The sequence below is a fragment of the Salmo salar genome, chromosome 09, assembly GCF_965601325.2.
Source record: "Salmo salar chromosome 09, fSalSal1, whole genome shotgun sequence".
In the NCBI taxonomy this organism is placed as follows: Eukaryota; Metazoa; Chordata; class Actinopteri; order Salmoniformes; family Salmonidae; genus Salmo; species Salmo salar.
Genome location: NC_138299.1, coordinates 19032228 through 19043846, shown reverse-complemented (window position 1 = coordinate 19043846; position 11619 = coordinate 19032228). Strand labels below are relative to the sequence as shown.

Below are 11619 nucleotides of genomic sequence, written 5' to 3'. Positions count from 1 at the left end.
CAATACCTCAGGATTTGGTTAGATACAGGCCAATAGTATAAAACATGATCCTCAATTGGGTAGGGTTTAGATATTAAAGAATATCCTGTAAATTATTGAATTTGTTCATTTCCTTTCAGACTGGATTCTCCTCTGCTCACATGCTGTCATCCACACTGTGGAATGTGGTGAGGTGGATGAGAAAGGTCACATTTACCTCAAGGGTTTCAGGACAATGAGGCACTGCAAACATTGGAAAGATTTCAGAGAGATTTGTGATAATTGCTTTCAGCTAGTATTTTATTATCAATTTCTCTCTGGTTATTTGGCTGTTCTCCGGTGCTGTCTTGTCTGTAATGAAAGTGATGTCTTCTATGCTTGCCATCAGATGACATGGATCTAGAGACTAACTTTATAAGAGCTGGTGTGCCCCCTAGTGGTGTCAATCAAACATGTAATCTGGTTATTTGAACTATTTCTATAATATTGCAATGTGCTGTGCAGTCCATCAACGTGGTCTCAGGGCAATTAGTATTATTCTGTACGTAAATATGTATCATACGTCTTACCTGATCGTACAATAGCATAAGAATTGGATGCTGTACCTTTGCTTAAGTCTTGGAGGACGTATAGTATTATGCGTGATTCTCTGAGACCAGGTTTCTTGTTGCATAAAACAACAAATTCTCCCCATAATTCTCATTGGCGGTTAGGGGTACTAATGGCAAAGGTTAAGATAATTTATTTAAAATGTTAGGAGAACTAAAACGACAAAGGTTAGGAGAATTTACGTAGCAGGTTAGGTGAAATGGGTTAAGTTTAGAATAAGATTAGCGGAAAGTTTAGCTAAAACGCTACAGTTGTCCCCGATGCGACTCGAATGCACAACCTTTGGATTGCTAGACGGTCGCAGATTACACTTTATTACTGTATTTCCAATATATAACTTTTGAAATGACCTTCATTTTAAAAACCACTATAACATACTGTGTGGGTCAGCTCAGTCATATGTTCGATTTCAAGGGAAGACGTCATGTTACCACAGCCAACCCCAACACTGCACACCATATTAGGGCACAGAGGGCCCTCTTAATATTAAGACTTAAAACAATCATTCCGGATGTGTTTTCTGAGAATCACTCATTTCAGCTCGCAGGATAATGCAGTGAGACACATTTGCCTACAGATTGGAGAGGAAGAGCGTTATGCAAGAGAGAGAGAGAGAGAGAGAGAGAGAGAGAGAGAGAGAGAGAGAGAGAGAGAGAGAGAGAGAGAGAGAGAGAGAGCTGAGGCTAGCTGGTCTAGTCTTTTGAAGTGGCAGCCACCTCACCACCGCCACCTCCCTATGGGATTCATATTACTATTCCCTGGGGCTTCTACCCATCCAGATGTTTGTTCAGTCTGCCCTCAGTTAACTTAGAAAAAGACTCTCAGTATGAATGAGGTCATGATTTTGTTTTGAAAGTAGGAAGATATTTATTAATAGATGTAACTAACAGATGTAACACTGGGTCCGAGAAGTGAGTTCCCTCAGGATGGCAAAATCTGAAGGATGTGAAGTCTAGTTAGTCCATATAAATAATGACAAGGTTTGTATGGTAGATTAGGGATTGATTGTCATAGGATATTTATGACTGACATATAGTAGTTATGACCGTTAAGGTAATTAATGCATCACTCATTCTTTGTTTGGGTTGCATTATTCATGAGTTTTTGTGTTATGTCTAAAGATACTATGCAAAAAGCCACCCAGGGGAGGAGATACATGTTTACATGACTCCGTAGGTAAACCTCGGAAACCCTCTACATTTCTTAATCTCTCCATCTCTCTCGTTTTCTCCATCTTTCGTCTCCATCTTTCCCCTATCTGCGAGTTTTTTAAATTTATTTATTTTATTTCACCATTATTTAACCAGGTAGGCTAGTTGAGAACAAGTTCTCATTTACAACTGTGACCTGGCCAAGATAAAGCAAAGCAGTGCAACAAAAACAACAACACAGAGTTACACATGGGAAGGTGAAGGTGTGCTCTCCATATATAATGGCGTCAGGGCGGCTAGAGGAGGGGGCCGAAGATCCTGGAAGACAGGTGCGTTGTCAGACATTCATGAGTTTAAATGCACAAAGCGAGGCCAAGGAGAAAACCTCCTCCCCCACGGGAGCTAAGGCCACCACAAAACTACAAATCAGGACTAACTCAAAGATGTCAACAGAACAGTAAGCTAGAGCAGGTGGTAGATATTGCGCCTCAATTATATTTTTTTTCATCCCCCTAATAGTTTGGAGGGGAAGTATAAGGTAATCTGATCCTAGATCTGTGGTTAAGGGGTGACTACTGCCGGGAGCGTGATGGCAAAGCGGCAGGGATTCAGAGATAGTGTGCTTGTTACTGTGTTGCTAGACCTGTAGTGGTTCTAGATCTGTGTTTATCAACCTCCCCTCCATGGACCGGCACAGGCCCGGGTCTGTATTGGAGACATGATAGGAGGCAAAGGATGCTCGGCCGTAAAGCAGAGGATCACATTTCACATGTCCTTCTTCTAAAGGACACAAAGTCCATCAGCTCAACTTTTTTTCTATTCCAATTTTCTCCTCGAAATGTAATTTGCCTGAATTTCAACCCATGCCCTTAAAATGACCATTACTAATAGAACATCCAGACAAAACAAATTATATTATTTTCTGACTGCTGGTGTGGAGTAGAAGCAGATTACAGAATCCCACTCACTCTGCAGATAAATTGCCACATTATCGCCTTTCTTTCCAAATCTGCAGCTCTAAAGCTCATCAGCTTTGGAAGAGGAAGCAGATATGTCCCGGGGCACTGGAAGCCTGTTCTCTTTTCCGTCTTTTCCCCTCCCTCCTCAGTCGCTCTGAAACGTAATTTAAATCCGCCTGCCATTTATCCGTTGTGAGAAAGAGAGGAGGAGAGGAAGAGCTGGAAGGGCTCACGGCTGTATTAACTTTGTCCCTCCATTGTTAGCCTCCTGCATGGTGGGACAGATGTGCCAGACCTCCTTACTTTGGTTTTCTAGTAGGGAATATAACCAACATAGAGAGTCATCTCTGGGCCTGGCCAACTCTCTCATCACTGTGGCTCTGAGGAATATTTTTAAGTCAAGGACATCCGTTTTATGGGCTTTTTACGGGATAACGAATAACACAGGCCATTTCAAGGCCCTCCTTAAAAAGGGAGAGCGTGTGAGCTGCCGCTTACATAAAAATAATATATTGACATATATTTTAACATTATGTACATGTATTTACGTATATATGTAAATAACCGATATCTAAATATATGTTTAAGCCTTATATGTATTTTATATGTTTGTGGAAATACATTTTGACAGTATGCTGTGATATATTTTTCATAAATATATGTTGCCATGTACTGTATTTTAAGGAATGGAAAATTTTACTTTTTTACCTTAGCTTTTTGCCCTTAGCTAGGTTACATTAAAATGCATAAAATTACAAAGTTCAGTGCTAAATCACAATAGAATTCTGTGGTAGACTTTGAGAAGTTTGAATGAATGAATCATTTTTTTTGCTCATATAACTTAGTCCATTGTTGAATTGTGGCATGGAAGTCCCTGGAAGGTCGCATCTGAAAAACAAAAGATAGTATACAAATGACCTTGGTGTTTAATATCTCTATTGGAAAAGAATGTCTTTGAACGTCAAATTGATACTTACCATGCAGATTCCTTCTCCTCCAGTGTCCATTTTCAGACTGACAAGTTGACAGTTACCCTGTGGATGATACAGAGACAGAGAGTCAGTGAAAACATTCCACACGAGACAAAGAATTAGGGGTTAATGTTCATGAACACGTTTTAATTTAATTGGGAACTAGCCATCTAAATGTTACAAAAGACTACATCCATTGGCTGGGGTCTGCCAATGGCAGCTGAGGCTCCAGACCAGAATAAAAAATAATCTATCTTGCTAGTTAGCCAGTTCTATCAGAGACACCCAGCCGTCACTAAAGCTAGCTAAGTTAGCTAGCTAGCGAGCAATACATTGCTTGGTAAGCCAACAACATTTAACAATAGTTTTTGAAATTAAATGATATGCAATAGATACATGACATTTAACTCTACTGAACTCTACCCTACTTACATTTTCAAAACAATGCTTACCTTAGTCACACTTCACCTTGGTGGCAAGCTAAAGAAGGAGCTAGCTTGCTTGCTGTGTTAGCGAGCTCTATAAAAACTTGCTTGCAGTTGAAGAAATTATCTTCTTCCTCTGTCAAACACCAGGTTAAAAACATATTTTAATTCATATTTTAGTTAATTTGCATTTAATTTTTTGGGGGGGTAAATACAGGTGAATATATTGATAAAAGTCACCTTGACCTAGAGAGATGTCAAGGGTGTGTCCGGAGGCAGGTGCTGGTGCAGGAGATCAGAATGTCGTAAATAGGCGCACTTTAATTCCGGTCAAAAAATGACAGCACATAACAACATAAACGTGCCAAAAAACACAGAACTTAACAAAAGTATAGCGCCTGACAATACCCACATAACAAGAAACAATTACACACAAAGACATGGAGGGGAACAGAGGACTAAATACATGCAGTGTGATTATGGAATGAAAACCAGGTGTGTATGGAACAAGACAAAACAAATGGACATATGAGAAATGGAGCGGCGATGGCTAGAAAGCTGGTGACGTCGATCGCCGAACGCCGCCCGAACAAGGAGAGGAGCCGACTTCGGTGGAAGTCGTGACAAGAGATTTACACGGTTATCAAAACGTTGCGCCGGGGTAAGCCTACACAAAACACAGCCCTTATTTTAAGTGTTTCTAAAATCCCCTATTGGGAAAAACGAATGGTGGAAAAATTACTGAAACCATTTCCCTGTTTGACTGCTAGGTTTTATGGGCACTATGATGCATGCTTGTGGTACTCTACTCTAAATTGTAATGCTGCTCAGTCAGACATCTCAGAAAAATATATTTACATTTATTTAAAATTATATGTTGAGATACAGTGCATTCGAAAAGTATTCAGACCCCTTGACTTTTTCCACAATTTGTTACCTTACAGCCTTATTCTGAAATTGATTAAATAAAAATGTTCCTCATCAATCTACACATAATGACAAAGCGAAAACAGGTTTTTAGAAATGTTTGCGAATTTATTAAAAATAAAAACAGAAATACGTTATTTACAGAAGTATTCAGACCCATTGCTATGAGAATCGAAATTGAGCTCAGGTGCATCCTGTTTCCATTGATCATCCTTGAGATGTTTCTACAACTTGATTGGAGTTCATCTGTGGTAAATTCAATTGATTGGACATGATTTGGAAAGAAGCCCACCTGTCTATATAAGGTCCCACAGTTGACAGTGCATGTCAGAGCAAAAACCAAGCCATGAGGTCGAAGGAATTGTTCATAGAGCTCAGAGACAAGATTGTGTTGAGGCACAGATCTGGGTAAGGGTACCAAAACATTTCTGCAGCATTGAAGGTCCCCAAGATCACAGTGGCCTCCATCATTCTTAAATGGAAGACATTTGGAACCACCAAGACTCTTCCTAGAGCTGGATGCCCAGCCAAACTGAGCAATAGTGGGAGAAGGGCCTTAGTCAGGGAGGTGACCAAGAACAAACAAGATTCCCTGGTCTGATGAAACCAAGATTTAACTCTTTGGCCTGAATGCCAAACGTTACATCTGGAGGAAACCTGGCACCATCCCTATGGTGAAGCATGATGGTGGCAGCATCATGCTGTGGGGATGTATTGTAGTGGCAGGGACAGGGAGACTATTCAGGATTGATAGAAAGATGAACGGGAGCAAAGATCAGATAGATCCTTCATGAAAACCTGCTCCAGAGCGCTCAGGACCTCAGAATGGGGCAAAGGTTAATCTTCCAACAGGACAACGACCCTAAGGACACAGCCAAGACAACACAGGAGTGGCTTCGGGACAAGTCTCTGAATGTCCTTGAGTGGCCCAGTCAGAGCCCAGACTTGAACTCGATCGAACATCTCTGGAGAAACTTGAAAAAGCTGTGCAGCGATGCTCCCCATCCAACCTGACAGAGCTTGAGAGGATCTGCAGAGAAGAATGGGAGAAATTCCCCAAATGCAGGTGGGCCAAGCTTGTAGCGTCATACCCAAGAAGACTCGAGGCTGTAATCGCTGCCAAAGGTGCTTCAACAAAGTACTGAGTAAAGGGTCTGAATACTTATGTAAATGTGATATCTAAATTTGATATGTAATTATATATATATATATTAGCAAAAATGCAGTTATTTTTTTTTGCTTCGTCATTATGGGGTATTGTGTGTAGATTGATGAGGGGGAAAAAAACACTTTAATCCATTTTAAAATAAGACCGTAACGTAACAAAATGTTGAAAAGGTCAAGGGGTCTGAATACTTTCTGAATGCACTGTATGTTCTACTAGTTTTACTATGTTTCATAAGTGGAAGGTAGGCTATTCCTCAATAGCTCCAGAAATGATTTTCAACTACAACCCAATGATTCAACTTTTGCATGCAAAACGGATCTTTAGGAATCCAATGCTAAGATACCTGAGGTCAATAGAGACTCAACCTTTTCGGGGTAGAGAAGGTTGTGGCTGTGTATTTTATCCATATATTGTACAAACATATGTACATACAGTTACAGTACCAGTCAAAAGTTTGGACACACTTACAGTTACTCATTCAAGGGGTTTTCTTAATTTTTTACTATTTTCTACATTGTAGAATAATAATGAAGACACCAAGAACCGTTGAAGATACATATGGTGCATATGACGTAACGATAGAAAAGTCTACGTGGTCTGAGAACCACTGATAATAGCACAAGGTGTTATTGTAGGCATTTAAAAGAATTGTAAATGCACATGGAGTGGTGTGGATGTGAATACCTAAGAATAGCTATTTAAGGAAAATAATGAATACCCCAACCAGTTCTGTGTGAGCTGAGTTTTCAGATCTATAACGTTATATCTAGGGGTTCTGTCCACCACCGCCCATCCATCTACAGGTAGTGAGCACTGACAGGAGAAGCCATTGAAATATTTGAGAGGGTAACAGCCCACGGACACTGATTTCCTCAATAGGAAACATATGTGTACCTCTCGGGCTGCTGCGCTGTGATCGTTTCTGCGGTGTGGACATGAATAACTAAAGATTTATAACGTTATATGGGGATTCTGTATGGAGATATGAAAGAAGAGAGTATTATTCCTGAATATGCTGTTAAATAGAACCCTAGTGAATATTTAAATCCCTGTATGAATAGAACACTGGTGTGCAGGAGGAATTTGTGATGTAACACAAATGTATAATGGGTTACTAGAGATAAAGTAACATAATATTGACTATAACTTGCACAGCCACATGTAGCCGTACGTAAGTGGTGTAAAAAGTATTCTGAGAAATGTTCAGAGTGGTCCCTTTATGGATCATTTGAGAAAGATAAGGTTAAAGCATCGTACTGGACTTGACTTACCCCTGACCAATAAAACTATAAACGCTTATGAGATGTCTTCCACCTTGGTAATACATTTTGAAATCAATCCCATACCCTGTTAAATAGACCCAATTATTTTCTGTATTCACCTACTCAACCGTTTAACATGCTAGGTAGAGACTGATTATGGACAGAGCATTCTACACAGGGACACTCAATGTCAGAGCATGACTTCGAGTGTCCCTGTGTAGAATTTCCACGACACTCCAACCTGTCCATCAACCTATAAACTTTCATTTGTAGGTGAGACTGTAGCAACATCATGATGGGTATAAGGCAAATTTGAGTATCAGGTAGCCTAACCTATTGATGTTACATTGAGCTGGGTGAATGGAATATGAATGATTATATGCTGTAATAGAAATAAAGGCATGCTCATAAAAAAAGATCCCACCCAGAGCTCTGGTCTGGTTCTGATGACTCATTCCTACACCATGGACACAGGAAACAGCAGAGGCTGAGATAAACAGGCTCCCTGTGACGTGTGTGTGTGTGTGTGTGTGTGTGTGTGTGTGTGTTAGTGTGAGTGCATGTGCGTTTTGTGTCTCTGTTTGTCTGCTTATCAGTCATATTTACTGTGCTCCCTGGTGGCCCTACTGCCTGCTCTGCAACACTCCCACTGTGCAGATTGTCAGTGTGACTCAGCTGCAGATCTGACTGTATGGAGAGAGATCAGAGCACGGAGGAGAGGATAGAGCCAAGCACAGAGATCAGAGCCGTACTAACTCTTCCACTGGGAAGGGGGCGCTGTGGAGCTCTGCCCACACCACCAATCCTAGCATTAAAGGGGAACTGCACCCGCTGATTTGGCCTCATTTTTTGGCTTGCTCCTCAAGCAATGCTGGCGGCCATGACAGAAGCCATAGTCAGTTGGCTTGGGGGTGTGGTTTGATGTGGGTGTTTCCTGGGTGTGTCCTTGCCACCACCAATACACATCAATCTGTCAGAACCTTGCCCACAGCTGTTCGCCCCCACTCAATCACAGCAGGGGGAAACAGGTTGAGTTCAATAACTCCTGCAGGTTGAGTTCAATAACTACAGGCAGATGGTGAGATGCCGGAGAAAGCTTTGAATAGGTCAGTAGCCGATAGCGTAATATGAGAAGAATGCAATTGTTGAATTAATGTAGATCATTCTAAAGTGTTTTGATACCTTTCAAATGCAGTAACAGGTCCATGTAGAATAAACAACCCTTTACATAACACCATCGAAGCAGTGTTCTGCTAATATAACAATGTTCACCTTTCATTTTTCATTGTCATTCCTAGCCAATACAGATACTGTGCCTATGAGTATTTTGTCTGGTGGTAATGCGGCGACCATGGTAACATGTCAGAGTGGCCATCCCTTCCTGTGAGGTGTCCCGTATACAACAGGAGTTGCCTGATCCTGGTGCAGAATACACAGTGTTTCCCCCTCCCCATATTGACTGATACCATTCAATTTAATAATAAAAAGAGACAATACACGTAAAAGTTTTCAAAATATATATTTTTACCCTTTTTTCATCATATCCACTTGGTAGTTACAGTCTTGTCCCATCGCTGCAACTCCCGTAAAGACTCTGGAGAGGCGAAGGTCGAGAGCCATGCGTCCTCCGAAACACAACCCCGCCAAGCCTCACTGCTTCTTGACACAATGCACACTTAACCCAGAAGCCAGCCTCACCAATGTGCTGGAGGAAACACTGTACAGCTGGCGACTGTGTCAGCATGCATGCACCTGGCTTGCCACAGGAGCCGCTAGTGCGCAATGGGGCAAGGACATCCCGGCCGGCCAAACCCTCCCCTAATCCAGACGACGCTCGGCCAATTTTGCGTCGCCTCATGGGTCTCCCGGTCACGGCCAGCTGTGACACAGCCCGGTATCGAACCAGGATCTGTAGTAACGCAGCTAGCACTGCGATGCAGTGGTTAAGACCACTCTGGAGGCCCCTGTCTAGCAACATTTTAATGCCGTAAGCCAGGTCTCTCACCATTCAGAGACATCAGTATCAAGCCCGTCTGTCAGTCTGGACTTTATCACATCATCTTGCAAGTCTACATGTGCTGGCTCCATACATGTTTCTATGAACACATACACACATAGCCCCTGTCGTATTACCAGTGGCAGTTATGATAGGTGATACTGACACACAAAAAGAGACCATGTTTAAGTTTGAACACGTCAGATAAAACCAGTGGTGCAAAAAGTACCTAACTGTCACTGGAATAAAATTAAAAAGTAAAGGTATAAATCATTTCAAATTCCTTATATTAAGCAAACCATTTTCTGTTTTTTTTTATTTATGGAAAGCCAGGGGCACACTCCAACACGTAATTCAGTCCCTCCAGGATTCTGTAATTCTGCGATCACATAATTCAATGCAAAATCAACCAATCAGCGCATATTATGCGAGAGCTAGCAATTTTCACCAATCCCCACACTTTTAGCGCATAAAAGGGTCCAATCAAAAGCGGGTTCATAATTTTGACCAATTACTACACTTTTACAGTGGAAAATGGCCCAATCAAATCAAATGTTATTAACAGTGAAATGCTTACTTACAAGCCCTTAAGCCCTTAACCAACAATGCAGTTTTAAGAAAATATCCCCCAAAAAGTGAGATAAGAATAACAAATAATTAAAGACCAGCTGTAAATAAGAAGATAGAAGGGCTATATATAGGGGGTATCGGTACAGAGTCAAGGTATCAATGTGCGGGGGCACCGGTGTCGAGGTAATTGAGGTAATATGTACATGTAGGTAGAGTTATTAAAGTGACTATGCATAGATAATAACAGAGAGTAGCAGCGGGGGGGCATTTCAAATAGTCTGGGTAGCCATTTGATTAGCTGTTCAGGAGTCTTATGGCTTGGGGGTAGAAGCTGTTTAGAAGCCTCTTGGACCTAGACTTGGCGCTCCGGTACCGCTTACCATGCGGTAGCAGAGAAAACAGTCTATGACTGGGGTGGCTGGAGTCTTTGACAATTTTTAGGGCCTTCATCTGACACCTCCTGGTGTAGAGGACCTGAATGGCAGGAAGTTTGTCCCCGGTGATGTACTGGGCAATACGCACTACTCTCTGTAGTGCCTTGCGGTCGGAGGCCGAGCAGTTGCCATACCAGGCAGTTATGCAACCAGTCATGATGCTCTCGATGGTGCAGCTGTAAAACCTTTTGAGGATCACATGTCAAAGTTTTTTCCCCTGGCCTGTCAGCGTATTCACGTGCGAAGATGATGGCTGATTGTTGGTGGCTGACAGGCAGTACAATGAACATAAATCAATCTCATTTGCCAACAAAAAGAACAGCTAAAGACCATGCGAAACAATTTCCAAATATTTTACATGAAAGTGGGGGGGAATTGTTTTGCACTCCGTGCAACTTTGTGCTTGAACACAAGAGAAAGTCGACAATCAACAGTCACTTCGAATCAGCAAAGTATATGAGAATGTCAGAACAGTTCACCATGACTGAAGTGGTAGCAAGGAAGACTGTGGCATGCGCTGAAAGAATCAACGTGAGTGGCGTTTTCCTCAAACTTTTACTCCGCTAACCTTGGCTTTAGTAGGGTGGTCGGCACTCTGCTCTCCCAGTCTGTCTTTGGAGAGCGCTACTCAAAGCACTGAGTACAATTTGTCAGTTTTTACGTTTTTTTGAAATGGTAATACTGTTTTAAAAGTACATATCAACCACAATACTCTATTTTTACATTTTCTGTTCTTTATCTCCCTTACGACCCTTTCATAAAAAATCACAATCTCAAGTATTTTGAAGACAACTTATGCGAAATAAATATCGATCCTCAAATTGAAAGCGATTGATCAGCTTAGAATCTCTTTTTTTTAAATGAGAGATAGTGTGAGTGGGAATGGGAGGTGGATCTCATGTTGATAGCAAGCCCCAAGCCTGATGGAGAGGAGAGGTGTGTGTGAGTGAATATGAGTGGATTATGACACAGGGTATATATTTTATCTAATTAATTGGTGCAATTGTTATTTTACCTCTCATTATGTTCAGAAAAAGAGCTGTGTTTGTTCAAAAAAAAGACACTGCCCAAAAGATCACTGTCTGTAATTGTTTTCATGGAAGATGAACTTGAGATATAATATGTCTTAATTGCAGCTTGGACCCCAGGAGTTTCTTTTGTCCTGGTT

General features: G+C 41.4%; 1 long non-coding RNA gene across 2 annotated transcripts; it reads right to left on the bottom strand.

Annotated features, from left to right (window-relative positions):
* Positions 1-3519: 3519 nt before the first annotated feature.
* Positions 3520-4615, bottom strand: LOC106610911 (uncharacterized). Of its 2 annotated transcripts, none has more exons than XR_001330021.3 (4): positions 4335-4615; positions 4122-4230; positions 3676-3732; positions 3520-3586 (listed from the first exon to the last, which is right to left on the bottom strand). It is a non-coding gene; the product is annotated as an uncharacterized LOC106610911 (long non-coding RNA). The 2 variants fall into 2 exon arrangements; XR_014378677.1 differs by having other exon boundaries at positions 4341-4615.
* Between the last annotated feature and the right edge of the window lie 7004 nt (positions 4616-11619).